The following is a 22,152-nucleotide window of genomic DNA, read 5'->3' as shown; positions in this document are numbered from 1 at the left end:
TATTATCCTGAGGAGATACTCCAATTTAGTAGCACCAAATTCTCCCCCAATGAGGAGGACCACTAAGAAATACAGTACTTCCCCTTGGCCTGAGAAGGAAGCTATGTGTAGTGTCATTGTTTTCAACAGACTCCTTTAACAGTTACAGTCTATCATCGCTCACCTGGGAGTGAGCATATGTTGTGCTGAATTGTCATTTGTCTTTCTAGATTAAAAGCAAATAAGTATCTTGCCTACAGTAATCACTCAGGAAATACGAGGTGACATAAAATCAAAAGGCTCCCTCTTGTCAGGTCTGTGGATGCTACATTGATCTTTAGATTTCTACCTCCCCCCTTGCTCCTTCCATTGTTAGTAATTACCTGCTCCCAAGTCCCGGAGAGATACAGCCATGTTTTAACACATTTTTCTCATTTCTTGCCAGCAAAATAAGTTATAGAGAAGACAAAGCAGAAGTTTATTTTATAGAGATTCAGATAAAAAAGAATTTTTTTCCTACTTTCTTTTTATTTTTATTGCTGTTCTTTAATCTATTTTTCTAATATCTTTACTCAAATGTCCAAGGTCACTTGAAAACTAAGGAAAAAAATTATTGAACACTTTGACTTGGTAATTTTACAAAACTGAGATTTACCTTACTGATTTCTTCCTGTATTCTAATTTTAAAAGTTCAATTCAAAGAACTATTAAATATCTTATACATTGGAATCTAGTTTTGAAACAGAAATGATGAAGGTCTATATGTGATGATGTAAATAATTTACAAGATTTATTGTTAATTTAAAATTATGGCATAGGACTGTGTAGAGGGTAGAATCTCATTTGTAAAAAATGGTGAAGTTATTTGATTATGAGTAGAAAGATATGTAACAGTAGTTTCTGAGTTCTGTGGTAGGAAAGATACACTTTTTTTACTTATACATCCTGTACCATTCAAATTAATAATGAAATACTTAAGGTAAGTTCAATTAAAAAAGTTAATAAAGTGATACAATTCAAGAGTTCTTAAAATGTGATTAATTAGGATATAGTGCTTCCATTCATTCATTCTCCCATCCATTCATCCAAAAACCATTTATTAAAACTCCATGGTGTGCTATCTATTGAACTTGAGTTATTGTCAGAGAAGAGGAAGGTAAGTAGATAATTCAGTGTGCTCTCACAGCACAACAAATAGAGGGGGTGCCATCAACATTTCTGAAAGTTAGAAATGAATGCTTATCTGGCCAAGATGAATTGCACATTTATGTCGAGGTTGCCCTAGTGTACATTAGTGGTCTCAACTGAAGAGTTTAGTTGCCCATGTAGGGAAGTAAGTAGTTGCCCCTGGAGAGCTTGTTGATCCCCAGTAATAACCGCTTAATGTGTTTTTTGTTTTGTTTTGTTTTGTTTTGCTTTGCTTTTAAATATATTTATTTATTTCAGAGAGGAAGGAAGATAGAGATAGAAATAGCAATGATGAGAGAGAATCATTGATCAGCTGCCTCCTGCATGACCCACAACTGGGGATCGAGCCCGCAACACAGTCGTGTGCCCTGACCGGGAGTTGAACCAGTAGTTTCTTGGTTCCTGGGTCAATGCTCAACCGCTGACTACACCAGCTGGGCAATAACTGCTTCATGTGGATTAGCTGGGAAACCAGTACATAGGGAGCAAACTGGAGGTTGTAGAAACAGATTGTCAGAATCAGAGACATGGAGGGGCACTGCAAAGTAGGTGCTAGAATGAAATAACCAGAATCCTATAGCAAAAGAATTGTCTGGAATTGTGGCTTGTAAAGCTCATCCTTTCTCACTGGTCATCTTCATATACCTCAACGTGGTCACGTGTGAATCACTTTCTGTCAAAAATAACTGCAAAAGTATGCATATTGGTTTTCATATAAACAAGTCAACATTGTAGAAAAGCAATTGGCTTTAAGACATCTGAAAATTATGGCTACAGTTTGAAAACATGCTGCGTGTGAAAACTATGTTCACTTATTAATGTAGATATATTGTTGTGAGAGTTTCATTGTAAATCTAGCATTTAAGATGGTGATGATGCCATTGTTTTTAGATGGAATAGAAATTATAATAAATGCTCTCCTTTCATCTCCATAAAAGAACCACCTTCAGAAAGATTAAAAAGCTAGAGACCATCAAGTCAGTTTTTATTACATACCTCCTCTGCATCTGAACATAGTTTGATCAGTCCATAGTGTCACATTTATCCCCCAACTTCCTATTTCTCTATAGGATATACACTTTGTTGATAACACATTGTTTGCTCTAACACTGTTTGGTTTTCAAATGAATGATATTTTCCCTTTGAGATTAGGATCTTTTTCTTTATCTCTTGGGCCTTTTTATTAAAATATAATTTTTCTATAACTGGCCTGTCAGACAAAAGATTAATTCCTGAAGAAAAAATAATGAAACCCTTTGGACTTTGCCTGCTACAATCTACCACAGATTAAATGTTTTTTATTATTACATTCACAGAAAGAATTTTATCCTATTTTGGCACAGTTTTTGAAGAAATGGCTTTTTTCTTTTCCAAATTAAAAATCATTAGCAATGATATTTGAAAAGCATAATGGTCTATCCCAGACAAAACTTGTTTTAGTTTCTTTTTTCCTAGTTGCTTTTGGGGATTGGCCTCTTCCAGCTTTGCACAGTAAAATCTTTCTCTATTTCTTACCCAAACAGGCATTTCCAACAAATCTCAAGATTTAAGAGAGTTACCATTGCTTCCAGGAATTTATCGTGTCCAGAGTCAGCAAACAGACTTAACTAAATATTACAGCAATGCTCTAGGCTACAGGAAAAGTGTTATTTGACCAGATGTTATTACAGAAAAGAAAAATAGATTACTCTTTATATTTTGGTTCTACAGAAATCTTTCATAAAGTAGTTATATCTAAGGAAATAAAGAAATTTACTTGTCAGAAAACACTTTAGCTGAATGGAGTAAAAAACTAGTTATGTTCTTGCCCAGCTTTGGAAAAACTTACGTTTATGACCTCACTTTATGGGGAAGGGGAGGAGATAGTAAAATGTTAAGGCCAAACTGCAGCTAATTTTAAATGTAGGTATTGTTATCATTAGATTATTAAGTTACTGCGTTATTACCAGCTCCGGTGATTGTTTTTCTGCCCTATCCTGTATTTCCCCTGTTGGAAAAAGGAGACAGCTGACACTCCTAGGGAAGCCTTGCACACCGTAGTTAGGATTTCTCCTACAAAGTGTTCACTTGGGTTTTGTATGAGAACTAAAAATTAAGCTACCAGTACACCGGTTGACATGAACTGATGCTCTACTATGATTAAGTCCCCTTAATAAGAATTGTCTTTTATTCTATTGGATTTTTAGTATTATTACTTGGTTGAAATAATATTACTTTTTGCAATAGAATTTTTCTGAGTATTTTTCAAGTTTCATTTTTATTTTCCAATTTATTCTTCTTAAATTTAGTAATAAAAATGGATACTGGTTAAAATTTCAAAAACACCGTCTCAGGTAGAATAAAAATTATGTTTCCCTTTACACTTTTACTAGCCCTACATAGCAATTTCATTCCTTCTCCCAAAATAACCACTATCCTTGTAGAATATTCTCAATTTGCATTTACATACACTCACAGATTCTAATTTTCTACTTCCAAAACATCAAATGACCAAGCTATTTAAATTTTTTTCCGAAGTAAAATTAAGTGAATAAAGTAATCACCTAAACCAAATGTTTGTGCTTTATTGCATGAACTTACTGACATTTATTGGCTTCTTAGAAATATTTTCTTGTTTTTAATGTGCCTTTCTGAATTCTTAATAGTTGAATCTGTCAAATAAGTAACCTCTTGATAAATATTGTGTTTTAGTAACTTTATTTTAATTTTTCTTATTTTATTTATTCCCACATGAAATTGAGTTTTTGCCATAATTAATGTTACATACGTGGATGAATCAAATCAGTTGACCCCCAGCCATAGTCATGATGGATTTATATAATCAAAACTACTTTTAATTTGCTTTTTTTGATCACTCATATTACCCATTTATAATAATACTTAATTATCCTTATTCTGCACATAACTTTTAGCTCATTTGAGCCACTAGTCCAGAAGATGAAATCAACCAGTATAAATGTTTGATAAAAATAAACCAAGGTCCTCAGGAACATTTTTCTGCTAAATTGATCTAGAAATTAAGTGTTAAGATATTGAATAGCAAAATCTACTTGTGATTAATAACTAACACCAAATGAGTTAGTTTTTAATCAAGCTTTATTTTGAGATAATTATAGATTCACACAGTTGTAAGAAATATCAGAGATCCTGTGCACCCTTAACCCAGTTTCCCACATGGTAACATCTTACAGAACTCTAGTACAATATCACAAATAGGATGTTCACATTGAATAAGGTATGAATATTTTCATCAGCATATGGAGCCTTCCTGATTCTTTTTATAGTCACTCCCACTTCAATCCCAGGCCCTTAACCCTTGGTTATCACTGATCTGTCTTCCATTTTTACAATTTTGTCATTTCAAGAATATTCTGTAAATGGAATCATACAGTTTGTGATTTTTTAGAATTTTTTTTTCATTCAGCTTAATTCTCTGGTGATCCATCCAAGTTGTTGGTTTGTTTCTTTTAATGCTGAAAACTATTTCATTATAGTTTTTTAACCATTCACTCATTAAAGAACTTGTGTTTTGATTGCAGTTTGGGCTATTCCAAATACAGCTGCTATGAACATTCATCTAGTGGTTTTTGTATAAACATATGTTTTCATTTTTCTATGATAAATTATAAAAGTTCAATTGCTGAGTTGTATAATAGTTTCATGTATAGCTTTTTAAAAAACTCCCGAACTGTTTTCAGGAGTGGCGATGCCATTTCACATTCCCACCAACAATGCATAAATGATCCAGAATCTCCACATCTTTTTTGTCACTATTATTATTTTAACCAGTCTGATAGGTGTGTTGTGATATCTTACTAGTTTCGGTTTGCATTTCCTTGATGGCTAATGATGTTGAACATCTTTTCATGTGCTTATCACCATATGTATATCTTCTTATGGGAAATGTCTCTTCCTGACTTCTTCCCATTTTCTTATGGGTTTTTTATTTGTGTTTTGCTGTGCATTCTGAAAGTTCTCTAAATATTCTAGATACCAGTCACTTGACCTATATGTGATTTACAAACACTTCAGATTGATGCTCATCTTTTCACCCTCTTAACAAGATCTTTGCTGAGGAAAAGTTTCTTAAATTGACATAATCTAATTTAGAGATATTCCTTTTATGCATCTTTATTTTGATGTGAAGTCTAAGAACTCTTCAAATAGTTACTGAAGAATTTCCCCCTATGTTTATTTTTAAAAATTTATAGTTTTACATTGAATTCCATAATCCATTTTCCTTTAAAATTTAGGTATGTTCTGAGGCTTACCTTAAGTTTTACATTGATTAATTATTTTTGCCTATGGATATCTAGCAAATTATTGAAAAAGCTAAAAGGCTGTATTTCCATCCTTAAATTGCCTTTGTACCTTTGTCAAAATCAGCTGGATGTATTTGTGTGGGTATTTTTCTAGGTTTTATGTTCTGTTCCATAAATCTGCTAATATAGCACAGTCTTGATTACTGTACCTATTCAGTAATTCATAAAATCAGGTTGATTACTTGCTCCCATTGTGTTTATTTTTTTACATAGTTCTTTTACTTATTTCTAGCTCCTTTGATTTCCATATAAATTTTAGAATAACCTTGTTTATGTCTACAAAAAAATTGCTGTTGTTTTAAAGGAATTTGTTAAACCTGTATATTATTTTGAATAAAATTGGCATCTTTGCTGTCTTCTAATCCCTAAACACAATATGTATCTCTATTTCTTTAGATCTTCTTTTATTTCTTTCATGAGTGTCTTGTAGTTTTTAACATCTAAATTCTGTTTATGTTTTAGTACACAGGGTGTCCAAAAATATGTATACAGACTTTAACAGCTGATTCCATTACATTGTGAAATTGAAATGTATTTTAATAAACACCGCTTTTATAATTATTTAAAGTGTGTATACATTTTTGGGACACACCTTATACTTATACCTAAATATTTCATTTTTGAGCAATTATAAGTCTTATTGTATATTTAATTTTAAACTCCAAGTGTTCATTGCTAGTATAAAGAAATACAATATTTTTGTTTGTATATCTTGTATCATGTGATTGTACAGAACATACGTGTTAACTCTAGGAAATTTTCTGTAGACTACTTGGAAATTTCTTTGCAGATAATTATGACATCTGCAAATAGGAACAGTTTTAATTTGTCTTTTTCAATGTGTAGGCTTTTATTTTCTTTATTTGCCTTATTGTTCTGGTTTTAATTTCTAGTACTATATTGAATCAGGCTAGTGATATCTTGTTTTGATCCCAACCTCAGGGGAAAGACATTCAGTCTTTACTATTAATTATAATGTTTTTTAAAAATATATTTTATTGATTTTTTACAGAGAGGAAGGGAGAGGGATAGAGAGTTAGAAACATCAATGTGAGAGAAACATCGATCAGCTGCCTCCTGCACTTCCCCTACTGGGGATGTGCCCACAAGCAAGGTACATGCCCTTGACCAGAATTGAACCTGGGACCCTTCAGTTCTCAGGCCAACGCTCTATCCACTGAATCAAATCAGTCAGTGCTATAATTGTTTTATTTTGGTGCTATCTTTATCTACTTTTGGTATCAGTCTAATATTAACTTCATAAAGTAACTTAGGAGTTATTCTCCCAGCTTCTATTTTCTATACTCCAAATGAAAGGGTGGAAAATGATTCTCCAAAGGAAAAAAAAAAGCAACCACAAAAAATAAGAGGTGAAGGCATACTTATAACTGACAAAGTAGATTTTAAGAAAACGAAGGTAACGAGACAAAAATGCACATTTTATAGTAATAAAGGGGACACTGTATCAAGAAGACATAACACTTCTTAATATATATGTACCAAATCAAGGAGCACAAAAATATGTAAAGAAACTACTAACAGAGCTAAAGGTAGAAACAGACAAAAACATATCATAGCTGGACACATTAATACTCCATTGAAAACTCTAAATAGATCATCCAAACATAAAAGTAATAAAGAAATATGGGCCTTAAATAACACATTAGACCAAATGGACATAATTAACATTTATAGAGGCTTTCATCTCAGTACATCAGATTATACATTCTTCTCCAATGCACATGGAACATTCCCAAGGTTAAACCAAATGTTGGGTCACAAAACTAGACTCAATAAATTCAAGAAGATTGAAATCATACCGACCATATTCTCTGACCACGATGCCTTGAAATTATAAATCAACTGCAAAAAGGAAGTAAAGAAACCCACAAATATGTGGAGATTAAAACAACATAGTACTAAAAAAATGACTGAGGCAAAGAAGAAATAACATATGAGATCAAGGGATATGTAGAGACAAAAAAAAATGGCAATATGACATATCAAAATTTCTGGGATGCAGCAAAAGCAGTAATAAGAGGGATGTTTATATCATTACACGCCTATCTCAAGAAATAAGAGAAATGCCAAAAAAGAACCTAATATTACATCTTAGAGAACTATAATAAAAGAACAAAAGCAACCCAAAGTGAGCAGAATAAAAAAAATAGAGAATTGAATGAAATAGAGAACAAAAAGTCTATGTAAAACTTATTACAACAAAGAGCTAGTTCTTTGAAAACATTAATAACATTGACAAACCCCTGGCTAGACTCACTAAGGAAAAGAAGAGAAAAGACTCATGTAAACAAAATACCATAGTCATGGGGGAAGGTCAAGGGGGAAAAAAGAAAGGAGACACATGTACTACTCTTTGTAATACTTAAACCAATAAAACAAAATTTAAAAAAAATACCGTAGTCATCACAGATATACAAAGGATCATACTAGAATACTATGAAAAATCATATGCCACCAAATTCAATAACCTAGAAGAAATGGAAAAGTTCCTGGAAAAATCTAACCTTCCTAGACTGAATCATGAAGAATTGGAAATTTTAAGTAGGTTGATCAACACTGAGGACATTAAAAAAGCATTAAAAATCTCCCAAAAAATAAAAGTCCAGGACAAGATTGCTTCCCTAGTGAATTCTACCAAAGGTTCAAAGAAGATTTGATACCTATTCCTCTCAAACTCTTCCAAAAAAATTGAATAAGTGGCAATACTTTCTAACATATTTTATAAGGCCAACATAACCTTGATACCAATACTGGCAAGGATAACACACACACAAAAGAAAGCTACAGACCAATATCTCTGGTGAATACAGATGCAAAAATCCTAAACAAAATGCTAGCAAATTGAATGCAGCAATACATTAAAACAATAGTACGTCACAATCAAGTGGGGTTCATTCCAGAGGCACAAGAATGGTTCAACATATGCAAATTGATCAGTGTAATATACCACATTGACAAAACAAAAGATAAAAATCATATGACCTTATCAATAAATGCTTAAAAAGCATTTGATAAGATATAACACCCATTTATGATGAAAACACTCAATAAAATGGGTATAGAAGGAAAACATCTCAACATAATAATGACCATATGTGACAAACCCTCAGCTAATGCCATACTCAATGGTGAAAACCTGAAAGCTTTTCCACTAAAATTAGGAACAAGACAAGGATGCTCCCCTTACCACTCTTATTCAGCCTAGTTCTGGGAGTTGTGTTTTTTTTTTCAAAGTACTCAAAGCTTGGCCCCCACACTGAGATATTCCTACTTACTTAGTGTGGAGTGGGACCCCAGCAATTGTCAGAGGTAAAAATCCTGGCAAAAGCTGGGGTAATAGGGGTACGGTGAGACCATTAGCTTTAGAAAGAAATGAGGATACATGTTGGCCTGTAGGAAAGGAGCTAGAGTGGACTGTAAATGCAAGCTGAGAGAGTGAGAAACAAATGCCTTCCTGTTTTATTTGATCTTATTAAGAAAACAAGCCAGAAAGCAGATAAAATTTCTTTGAAACGGAATAACATTTTGATTTGTTTGAACAGATTCACTTCTCTTTTTGTAGTTTCTCTGTGTGTGTGGACAAAAACAATATTTTAAAGTGAATTTAATGTTCATAATATTTTAGTTGTTAAATTTACCCTCTTTAATTTAGCTTCTTAGGTGTTTTCCATTTACAAATGTGATTTCTGAAACAACAGTCAGTTGTTGTTATTTTTTATATTTATTGATTTTTTGCAGAGAGGAAGGGAGAGGGATAGAGAGTTAGAAACATCGATGAGAGAGAAACATCGATCAGCTGCCTCTTGCATACCCCCAACTGGGGATGTGCCCGCAACCAAGGTACATGCCTTGGCTGGAATCGAACCTGGGACCCTTGAGTCCGCAGGCCAACGCTCTATCCACTGAGCCAAACCAGTCAGGGTAAGTTGTTGTTTTTTTAGATTTTTTTTTTATTGGTTTCAGAGAGTAAGCGAGAAGGAGAGAGAGATAGGAACATCAAGGATGAGAGAGAATCATTGATTGGCTGCCTCCTGCACATCCCCTTCTGGGGATCGAGCCCTCAACCTGGGCATGTGTTCCTGACTGGAATTGAACCCGGGACGCTCTATCCACTGAGCCAAACTGGGGAGGACAACAGCCAGTTTTGAGAGCCAAATGTCTACTGACAAATGACATTTTCCACTCTGACCTGAGACTGAATAATCCCTGTGGCCTACTTTCTGAATGCACGTGATAGATGGTAGTCATAGGAATGGCACATTCTCCTAAGTAAACTCGTGGTTTTCTGCTGCAGTGATTAGATTTGCACCCTTTTCTCCATTAAGGTAATGCTTTGAGTTGCAGAGAAACAAAAATAAAATACTATGGGTATCACCATGAAACAGAGTGAAGAGGGAGTTTTTGTGACTCACTTGCAATGTTCAATACTTTAGCACAGTCATATGACTCACCACCTCTCAGAATCATTGCACCAGCCTGTAGGTGCTTCAACCAGACTGAGTGCTCTGGATAAGTTCTTGACTGTTCATCTTTTTAAAATGTTAGTACTTCTATTTGACAAAGTTTTTGGCATTCTATAGGTGCTCAGTAATGTTTGCTGAATGAATGAATGGATTATGCTTATGATACCCACAATTATTCCAAAAGCCACAGAAATAACAATTCAAAACACACAAATTCAGAGTTAAGAAGACTGAATATGTCTGATTATGGCACATGCTAAATTTCAGCAGTTTATTTATAGGACAATTTTGTTTCTGCTGCTCTCCCTCATTGCTGCAAATTTTAAACATCAGTCTGTCGCATGCTAAGTGCTGATCTAATTGGTCCATATGAGCCCTCTTTTCCCTTTCAGCATCGTAAAGATGTCATATGGATAATCCACTTAGAGCCTCCCTTCTGTGCTACTATATTTAAAATAGCTTGTTGTGTTGTTCATGTGGGTTTATAAAATGAGTTTCTGAGATATGAGAATCACAGAGTGCTAGTATGCTTTCCACTTTCCACTGAGCCATTGAAAGGATTTACATCAGTCACAAAGGGGCTGATTTGCCTTGACATTTTGTGACCATCTGTGTACCAGTAACACAGAAATGGGAACTCCTTCAGGAAAAGCTTTAGAAAAGATGAGGTCCGTCCTCTACTCCTTCAGTGCTACACCATGGACTTCTCCTCTCAGGGGCCATGTCTGGCTTCCTAGAGCCACAGTGTTGTTTCTAGCAGAGAGCACAGTTCCCAAGGAGGGGATGGACTTGAGCAAGCTTTCTTTGCCATCTGTTCCTCCCTGGCACTGTTATATTCCCTAAGAAGAGCAAATAAGTGTGGTGGAGTGAGCGATACCTTTACAAGTCACAATATCTCTACTTCTGGATTCAGAACAAGTCTAACTTGGAATGAGAGTACACTGCCTCTGAGACATTTAAGGCATTTCTATAGTCATTGTTTTAAATAATTATTCTCATTATCACTAGAGCAGGTCTGCATTATCATTGACCTCAATATGGTAAAGAAAAAGATATATCATGATATATTAAAGTTCCCAAAGCTCATAAGAGATCAAAGTAGATAAAAGCCGTTTTGGGGGTGAGGAGGATAATTTGAAGACCATCTCCATAATGGAATGTATCTCAGGATCTTTTGTTAAAATCTCAACATGTTGGAATCAGCCTATGAATATATTTATACCTTACAAAGATTATATTTTTCTGAATATTAAATTTAGTGTCTATAAGGGTGTTCACAACAAGAAATCAAATATACTCATCTGGAAATCTTAAGTGTCTCTTTGCATTTGGAAATCTCAGTTTCCTTCTTAGCATTTCATGGATGATTGTTAAAATTGTGTATTGAAATATCTATGGAGTAGCTACCAGCATTGAATGGCTGCTCTTCCTACACAATGCCATATTTCATATTCACCTCAAAGTGAGTAATATCATCATTTTACAGATAAAGAAATAAAAGCTTATAAAGATGAAATAATTTTCCCAAGTTCACTAAGCTGGAAAGTAGTGAAGTTGGGTTTTAACCTCAAGTAGACTAGCGTCCAGCCATTTTCCACCAGGTCACCCCAAATCAACACAGTTAAGTGACTGTTCTATCTGTCAAGAACCTTGTGCCCCTTAAGTAAGCATAATTGATTCATCCTGAGCATTGTTAGCTCACTCACACAAATATACATTTTTTTTCACTCTATACTTTTACTTATTTTTAGTATCCAAATACAGAATATAGTTTGAATACAGAAATTTGGTTTTAATTTACTCATGAAACTCTAGGGAACATCATTGGCTTATCTCATTCTCAAAAAGTTAAGGAGAAATGGAATAACAAGTGAATATAAGAATAGGAAAAGAAAACACTTTGCATGCTAACGCCGAGATCTCAAAGGGCACATCAGTTTTAAAATGTGTTAAAGCAGATTAGCTTTAAAAGGTTTAGCCATTAGGGATTTTTTCCATTGCCAGTAATACACTCAATTGAAACTAGTTAGAATATTTTAATAGAAGTTTTCTTTTCGTTAGAATTATTTCAAGCCTGGATATAGTTTCAAACTAATAAAGATAATCATGAAATACTTTAGAACCCTATTTAAGAATATGATAGTGACTGGGGCAAAATGCAGAATTGTATTCTTGATTGAGAAGGGAAATAAGGCATTGCTTCTACTTTTTATGGAAAATTAACTGCCTAAGTGTGAAGCCAGTATGAAAATAAGGGTACACAGCACACACAAAAATCTGCATCTCATGGGGAATTTGATTCAGTTCTGCCTGAGCATAGAATGCCACAGGCTTTCTTAGGCACACAAGCAAGTCAAATGAACACAGTCTCTAAAGGAGTGAAGAACAAAGGAATATAATTAAATGCACTGCCACTCAAAGCTCAAATAGAGATATGTTTTGTTTCTTAAGTGGAGTTTTTGTTTGTTTGTTTATTGTATTTGTTCTTTATCTTGCACACGGGGAACTACGGTGAACAAAACATACCTGGTTCAATTTTGCAGCATGCTTTGTTATGTCAGTAGCAAATAGCATAATAATCATGTATATGCCCAGCTTCTAATTGAGATGTTAATCTAAAGAAATTAGGAAACATGCACACAAGACCTGAATCAACATTTCCCCTCCATGAAGAGTCTATCTTCCAAGAATATTATATAACAGTGCATACATATGTAGAATACTTTCTTTAAAAAGTTGGGACATAGGAGTTTTAATTTTGGACCCAACCACAACTGGGTATGATCCAGACCTATAATTGTAATGTCTCTATGCTTAATTTCCTACACCTTGAAATGGGGATAATAACATCGAACTAATCGTGCAGGGCACGGTACAAGGTCTTGTACCCACAAGGTGCGGTATATGCTTAATTGTTTTATACCCATTTCCACAATCAAGGAGAGACAAGGAGGACAGTTTCACTCTCCAGAGAAATAACATATTAGGCATTGGAAATGCTGAAAGCTGTAGTTGATAGCAACATTGCTTATGGCCCCAGAAGTGAAGTACATGAGGCAATGTTGATTTGAATGAATAGGCTCACCAGCCTCTAACAGAGCACAGGCGCCAAAGAGGACCTGATTCTGTCTTGTGGAGACCCGAGGTCCCTGTGGCTGAGCTCTCCTGAGTCTCAGCCATGTGACTACCCATTAGTTGCATTTGTAAGTAAAAGTCCCATTTTGAATGAATCAAATTATTTGACAATAGAGTAAGGATTGATAGGTACATGAAGTTAGACAATATATCTACAGAAATTGAAGAGACTATCTTTTATGTTGAGATCATTTCTTAAGGCATGCCTTCTCCATTCCCAGCCCTGTTGGGGCACTAGGCGGGAAAGATGAAAGGCAGAGGAGGCATGTTCCCAAGGGTTGGAGCATCCCTTTCTGGAATCCCAAAGAAGAAATGTTGGGGAGATTTTAGTGTGCATCTCAGGTTTAGGGATAATAGGCCAGAGTGGTAAAATGCAAGATGTCTTTCAATCATTCCAGAACTAAAGCCAAGGTGAAGAATGTCCTTAAGTAGTAAATCGAGAATTTAAGAAAAGAATTTAAATGTAACATAAAATAAAACAGAGAGAATAACCTTAAGGTTCAATGTCATTTATGTATTCATAGTTTTTTGCTTTAGATCTTCACTCCAGAGCATTCTATGGGATTTTGTGCCTTAATTTGTGTTAGCTTATCAAGTGCCAGATAGGACTTGCATTCATTTTATCTAAAGTCCTAAAAATCTGTCCGAATTTAATTAAATTGACTGGAATACAGGCTGCATCTCAGTGGAAGTATATTGGAAAAATTCAGCATTTCAAGAATGTTTATCTCACTTTGATCAGGAGGTAATAAAATAGCTAGGAAACCTTTCGCCTGTGGTTTATCTTAGATTCTAGGGCCTGCATACTTTACATCACATATGAGAATTACACCCAATGCAGAGTAAATGTGATGAGATAAACGTGCATTCAAAAATTGTGAGTATACAATTACTTTGATAGTTGTTAAATTCATCCAGTAAGGGAGTCTCAGGATCAGTAGGCGTTAGTAAGGAGTGTTTTGTCTAGTTGTAGACAGTCAGTTAAATAAATCTATTGTTTTTAAAGATACTGAGAGGCTTACTCACTTTAATAGGTACGTTCAATGTCCAGTTATATCCTATTCCCCTAGGTCCAAGCAGAGTACATTAGTTTTCTAAGGTTGCCATAAAAATACACAGCCTGAGTGGCTTAATCCATAGAATTTTATTTTCTCACAGTCCCGGAGAAAAGAATGCATACCCGTGGTATCTCTCTGTGTGTCCAAATTTCCTCGTATTATAAGGACACCAGTCAGGTTGGATTAAAGCCCACCCTAATGGGCTCATTTTAATATAATCACTCCTTCAAAGGCCCCATCTCCAAATATAGTCACATTCTGATTACTGGGCATTAGGGCTCTCACATACAAATTGGGAGCGGGGTTGGGGGTGGGGGTGCACAAATAAAGCCCATGACAGTAGGTAACTGAAATGAACTAGTTAACATTGCTACATGTGCTGTCTGAGGGCGTGGGAGTAGAAAAGGAGACTGTAGTACTCAGGAAAAGAGTGCCTATAGAAATGGCATGGATGGCATTGATTTTATGGCTGTATAGTCAATAAAGATTGATCAAAATAATTTGAAAATCATAAAAATTATTGATTCATTTTCTTTCCTGGAAAATTGTAGCTTCTACTTTATTATTTAACACATAAACCCATTCTGGAAGGAGTAATAGAAATACCACAAGAACTGATGATCTGTTTTTAGAAAGGGAAATTGTTTTGTCGTACTTTTTAAAAATGCGTAATGTCTTGCTTATAGACAATAATTTTAACACTTTAATTTTTCTCTAATGTATAATGGATTTTTTAAACTTAAAGTTATTAAAATTATGATAAAGTAATTTTGCTTTAGACTACTAGGGAAATTTAGGAGTTGAGTTCTATCTGAAGGAACATTTAAAAAATATTGTAGGGCCCTAACAGGTTTGGCTCAGTGGAGAGAGCTCCGGCTTGCGGACTCGAGGGTCCCAGGTTCGATTCTGGTCAAGGGCATGTACCTTGGTTGCGGGCACATCCCCAGTGGGGAGTGTGCAGGAGGCAGCTGATCAATGTTTCTCTCTCATTGATGTTTCTAATTCTCTATCCCTCTCCCTTCCTCTCTGTAAAAAATCAATAAAATATATTAAAAAAATATTGTAGGGAGTTAGCCTGTTGTCTTTATGTCCTCTCCTTTCACTCTGTGCAACACGTTTTTGCCATCTTTGGCCATTTCTGGGATTGCATTTTCTTCTGAATGCTTTATGTGAATATAAAATTTAAAAATTATTAGAGTCTATTCAACAAACATTTAGTAAGTATCTGCAATGTTCGAGGAAAGCTATGTTAGACTCTATGTGAGCTATAAAGATGAATAAAGCAGGTACTTAATGAGCTGACAGTGCAACGGGGAAACATGATGTGTCAAAAATGACTAGAGTACAAAGCAGGATGAAAATGCACTAAGGAGACGTTCTGATATGGGGAGGATTGCTTCATGCTGTGGCTTTAGGGTGAAACTTCCTAAAGCAAGTGCCACTTAAACCTCCTGTGAAAAGAGAACTGGAGTTTCTATAGAAAACTATGAAAGTGTATGAATACAGGTTTAGAGACAGAAAGTCCAAAGATGATTCAGGATACACCAAGTCCTGTCTCTTAAAGAACAACCAGAAAGATAGAATGTCTAGCATAGGCTGGTGGGACCCAGTGGGACTATGTTAAAAGGTTCTAAATGCCAAGTTACTGAGAAGTTACTGGAAAGACATGCAGCTCAGTTTACCCAACTGATAAACCCAACACCAAAATTCTTTATCAAGTATGCTTAAATAGGAGAGCTAGCCACATGGTTTCTTTTGACCTTCTTAAATGATACATGCAATAGAGTGACAATCTTTAAGCTTCCCCAACTAATTATTGTATTTGTGTATATATATATATATATATATATATATATATATATATATATATATATATACTTCTGTTCCTGGATGCTAAATGAATATAAAATGTCATGAATTTTGAAAACTCAGCTCAACATTTATTTATTTATTTATTTATTTATTTATTTATTTATTTTTTATATTTTTTTTATTATTAGTTAAGGTATTACAAATGTGTCTTCATCCCCCCCCCATTAACCCCCAACCTCCCCCCCACACACAAACTCATGCTCCCATCCCCCTGTTGTCCATGTCCATTGGTTTGGCTTATATACATGTATACAAGTCCTTCGGTTGATCTCTTCCCCTTACCCCTGCCCTCCCCTATTTTCCTTCTGGGGATTGATAGCCTGATCGCTGTTTCTCAGTCTTTGGGTCTGTCCCTTTTCATCAGTCTATGTTGTTCTCTATAATCCACAAATGCAGCTCAACATTTATTAAATGCCTGCAGTATATAATGCAATGAGAGGTTTGAGGAGGAATAAGATATGATTATAGCTGTTAAGGACTTGACATTTTACCTGTCATCCCATTCTAATACATATTATTTCAGTTTCTGAGATTGGTAAATAAATTATACAAGGAAGACAGGCTCATGTATCAATTAAAAAATATTGACTTAGAATCAGATAGATCGGCATTTGAGGCTAGGTCTAGCACTTTCTACCATATGGTCTTGGGTACACTAACTAGGCTCTCAAATCTTAGTTTCTTCCTTGTGAAACAGAGGTAACTACCTTATAGTACTGTTAAAAGTATTAAATAAAAAGAATGCATGTCGAGCAGAACACTAGCACAAAGTAATATTAAGAAATGCTGGCCTTTATGATTTTTTTAAAGACTATTTCTTTTCTCTAGTTTTCTTATTACTTAGTAGAAAAATGAGGTGTGCAAAAGCTGATACATCATATGTGAAGATAATGTTTTATTTATTACTGCATAGCAAACCACTCCCAAAATGTGGTGACTGTACAATTTACTTTTATCTCTCATGGTTCTATGGGTTGCCTTGACTCAACTGGGCAGTACTTACTTATAATCTTTCATTAAGTTTCATTCAAAGGGCTACAGTTTTCTGAAGACTCTTTAAGACTGGCCATCCCAGATGCTTCACACACACTGCAGTCACCTGGGAAATCAGTTGGGCTGTAGAATGGAGCACCTACAAATGATTTCCCCAAGGGGTTTGAGCTTCTCAAAGTACAGTGTTGGCTTCTGAAAGGGAACATCCAAAGTGAGCTGCAAGGCTTCTTCAGTTGAATATCTGATACCCTGTGCTGCAAGTTCTCTCTCTCTATTTCTTCTCCCTTCCCTTCCTCTTTCACGGAAGCAAGGAAAGGACTGAAAGGACTTCCCTTCCCTTCCTGACCTTACCTTCCTTCACTTCCTCCTCTTCTCTTCTTCTTCCTTCCTCTTCCTTCCTTCCTTCCTCCCTCCCTCCCCTCCTCCCTCCCTCCCTCCTTCCTCCCTTTCTTTCTTTCTCTTCTTTCTTTCTTTCCTTTCTTTCTTTCTTTCTTTCTTTCTTTCTTTCTTTCTTTCTTCTTTTCTTCTTCTTCTTCTTCTTCTTTTCTTCTTCTTCTTCTTCTCCTCTCTCCTCTCTCCTCTCTTCCTCTCTCTCTCTCTCTCTCTCTCTCTCTCCCTCCCTCCCTTCTCTCTCCCTCCCTCCCTCCCTCCCTCCTCATTCTCCAGGGCCCTTTATCCAATGCTAGCCTCATTAGTAGGCACACTTGCTATATTCACTGGGAAAAGCTGCCCAGACTCAGAGAGGTGGAGAAACAGACATTACTTCTTGACAAAGGAGTGGAAGGTGACATTGCACATGAGCATGTGGGTGAGAGATACTGTTGGCACTTTGTGGCCGTCATTTTAAAAGTGCTATAAAAATAATTATGGTATACGTAGTTGTCTTCATTTTTCTGATGAGAAAACTGTGGGTCAGCGATGTGAAGAATTAGCCAAGGTAACTTCATTGTTAAATGGGAGAGCTTGACACTGAACTCTGGCCTTTTGAATCCAAATTGGGTCTTCTGAGAAAGTTACCCTCAGCCTGTCCCTTCAGAAATGGGAAAGACCATAAATGTTAAAAGCAGTGATCTTCTAGATCCCTACTCATCCAGGTGTCACTCTCACTTTCTCTATCTGTGCCTTTGGCCATCCCCTATGAGCCCTCAGTTTCATCATCTCTAAAATAGAGATAACAGCACCTTCTCATAGAGTTGAAATCATAATTACTTGAGTGTAATACATGTAAAGGGCTTAAAACAGTACCTAATATGTTATGTGTATTCAATATTTTCTAGTTGTTGTTACTATTATTATTACAATTCAAATTCTTTAGGATTAAGATAGGTATGTACATCATTGTCTCTTTCTTCCCCTTATTAGTCCTTCCTAAATCAATTCTCTTCTTCAGAGACAATTTTTAACCAAGGTTACCTCATAATTGCCCAGACCAGGGGATTTTTTTCATCATTATTTTTCTGTAAACTCCCTGCTGCATTTAAAATGTCCTATATCTTTGATGTTCTCAGATTTCACTCTTCCTTGGCTGATTCAGGCAGCCACATATAGTTGTGCAGGTTGTAAGCTGTTCAAGGTCACACATCTAAGGGAAAGCAGTGCACATAAAAATTAAGTTGGGTATTATATTTATTAAGACAATTTTCCAGCAGATGGCAGTAACATTTTCTGGTCTAACAAAAGCAGTATATTGTGGCAACTTTTTGATAGATGGAGTACAGTGTTATGAAGGGGAGGCCTTTTTTCTAATTCACAGGAAGACACCAGATGGACTGGGAGTAACCCTACTCTGACTATTCCTCAATTCTACTGCCTTCAGCAGATAATCTTCCTTTGCCTGTCTCTTAAATGTCACTGAGGTTCTTTTCTCCCAATCTGACTTATTCTATGTACTCTAATTGGGTAAATTAATAGACTCTCACTGTTATAACTATTACCTTCTTGATAATGAGTCCTAAATCTTTCACTCAAGCACAGACTTCTCCTTTGAGTCTAGAAATCTAGCTACCTCCTGAATATCTTCATATATCCACATGAAAAATTACTATTCAATATGTCAAAAACTTAATTCATTACCAGACCCTCAAAAATGAATCCTAGGCATCATTTTTTAAAGCAAGACAACCATGTTGTTCTTTATAAATATTTCCATGGAAAAGTTCAGTTTCACTTTCATGGATGAAACATAAGATCCCATAAAAGGGAATATTGCCTCAAAACTGAGGGTGTGGCGTATGCTTGAGCCCCCAGAATCTCTTCTAGATTACCTTGCTTTCTGTGGTGGGTCCAGAAGAGAGCACAACATTGGTCTTTACCCTTTGAGGCACTGATTGGTTTGGTGAAGAACTCATCCTGTTTTGCTAATTCCATAGATCCATCCAAATTAGAATATCTATGAGTTATGCTAGACTTTGTTTGCTCCTCCAATACCTTTATCCTTCAAATTAGTAAATTAATGCCTAAATATTTTTATATTTGCTCTCCTCTTTCTACTACCCTTCTGATTATCTATGGTAGGCTTGTTCTGTCCCTCAGTTGGAAATTTATATTAAGTTCTTAATATGCTTACTATATAAGATGTTGCCATTTTATCTCATTATTATATATTTTCATATAGCTAATGTATGTATTCTATCTAAAGTACAACTCCAACATTATCATCCCCATTTAATTCATGTTTAAGGATTCCTGTTATCTACAGGATGAGTTCAACTCCAGCCTCCTCTGACCACACCTTATAGGAATCCTCCTTCTCTATGTCTAGGATGCCTACATTTGCTTATTACTACACACATACTTTGTGTTATAAAGCTCAATTGATGTCTCTTTCTCTGCAGCTAGACTCTGAGATTTTTGAGGACCCAGTCTTCCTTCTTTATATTCAGTGACTAGAACAGTGCTTGACACATATTAAGTGTTCAAAAAATGTTTTGAATGAATGAAAAGATGAGTGTCAATCAGAATGATTAAAGAAGTTTTATAAAGGAGTTTTCACTGAAGTCAGTTATGAGGGAAGAGACACTTTAATACACAGGGGGAGGAGGTAAAGCCTTTTAGGAAAGGGATTTAGAAAAATCCTATATAATAAAAGGGTGATAGGCAAATTGACCCTAAAGGCAGAATGACCAGAACGACCGCTGGACCAGTCACTATATGGCGCACTGACCACCTCTGGGTCCCATTCCCCAGCTGGCAGGCTCAGATGGCCTGATGGTGAACGGGGAACCAGGGGTGGATGGCAGCGGAGGGCAGGGGGGCGGGGCCGGCTGAAGGCAGCCAGGGAAGATGCTCCTGATCGCAGGCCAGGCCCAGGGACTGTACCTGTTCATGAATTTCACATGCTGGGCCTCTAGTGGATTATAAAACTTTAAAGAATGAACAATTCCCAAGAATTCACTGAGTCTAGGAATGTACATGAGCTAGTTCAGCATTTTAAATATAGACAAGTCCAAACATTTTTATTTTATTATTTTGTGCTCATCTTCTACACCCTCCCCCTCATGACTTCTTCACTCATGGATCCACACTGAAAGGAAAATATATGAGGTAATCAGGCAAACCACTTTATTTTGAAATGCCTGGTAAGAGATTTCTGACCATTTTAGGTGGTCCTAAGTTCCATGGTCTCTTGTGAAGTAGAACATGATTAAAGGTTGACATTTTTCATTCTTATATTTTTAAATATATATATATAGTTTATCTTCTAAGTTTATAATTATACATTGTTAAATAAAAATGTACATAAATAACAAGGAAATTTTTCTCTTTTAATCTTAAATCCCCCCCCCTTCCTTTGCTTTCATGGTTTTAAGGTGACAAATTGTAGACATTGTTGGAAATTTTTATTTATTTAGATATTATTCAAGTCGGAGTTTTCTGGAACTACCTCTCCATTACCAGCAGCCTTCTCTGTACCCTCAACCTCTTCTCCAAGTGCTTCCCATGCCTTTTTGTCTTAATAGAGCATGATTCTTCCCTGAAAACCACCATCCCTGAATTCTGCTCTTGTACTTTGAGGCCACCGTTCTTTCTGACCACTTCTCTCCCACTTTCTGGTTAAAACTCTGCTCATTGGAGGCTCATTACAATCAGGTATATCCACCTTGTCCCCCTTAGTCACTGTTATTTATTAAATTTACCTGTAATGTTGACAATTAGTTTACAATTTTAATCATTCTTCCAAGCCCTCCATTGTGCTGAGACATCATGATAGCCCCTGAGCGCCTAGCTTTCCTCCTATTTAACACTTTCTCCTCTACTTCACTAAGTTTCCATTTTCATGGTCACAACTGGATCTTAGCAACTGTAACTGTTCTACTTCCCAGATCACTCAAGCAAACATCTTGGTCTGCTTTCTTTCCAATTTTCTTTGCCAAGTATTCAGTTACAGGATTCTTTAACTCATCAGGATTTCCATCTGTTGATTCTTCTTCTATCTTCTAATCCACCCTTCTTTTACTTTATTCCCTTTTAATCTATTTTGGATTCTTAGTTATCTTTATGGCAACCTAAATTTCCTTGTACCTGACCCCTCCCATACCTTAGTCTGCAACTCACATTTTATCTTATTTTTTGTCCTCAGAAAGCCTTTTCCTGGCTAAAGTCAGCTATCCACTTTCTCACTGCCTGGAGTAGAATTGTGGAGAATTTTCAGTCATAGTCACCTGACAGGGTCAGGTGCCCTGTAAATGGGATCCCATTGCAGCATTCCTCATGGTCATCTCTGTCTGCTCATCTCACTTACTTCCCCACAGCAATGAGATTAAACTATCTTCTAAGTCTTCAAATGTTCCTCCCACTTTCATCACACTTCACATCCTAACAGAAAAAAACAACTGATGGTATCATACTGGAATGTTCTTATCTTCAAGCTACCAAGCACATAAATCATATATATCTACATTAATTTTACTTCCCTTCCCCTCTGTGACAACAGGAATGCTTTACGTTTACCAATCTTTGGGCTATATTTCCTTCTGTGCTTTTCACTCTACCTTCTTGCCCCTCTCATGGATTTTACACCATTGATATTTCCTTCCCTCTTCTGTATAGCTAACTAAATCCTTCCAAATGGCTTTTCAACATATGCAAGTCCCGCCCTTTAAAACAAAACATGTCTCTCAA

Source organism: Myotis myotis, unplaced genomic scaffold (assembly GCF_014108235.1).
Source record: "Myotis myotis isolate mMyoMyo1 unplaced genomic scaffold, mMyoMyo1.p scaffold_m19_p_8, whole genome shotgun sequence".
Classification (NCBI taxonomy): domain Eukaryota; kingdom Metazoa; phylum Chordata; class Mammalia; order Chiroptera; family Vespertilionidae; genus Myotis; species Myotis myotis.
This window is presented reverse-complemented; position numbering follows the sequence as displayed.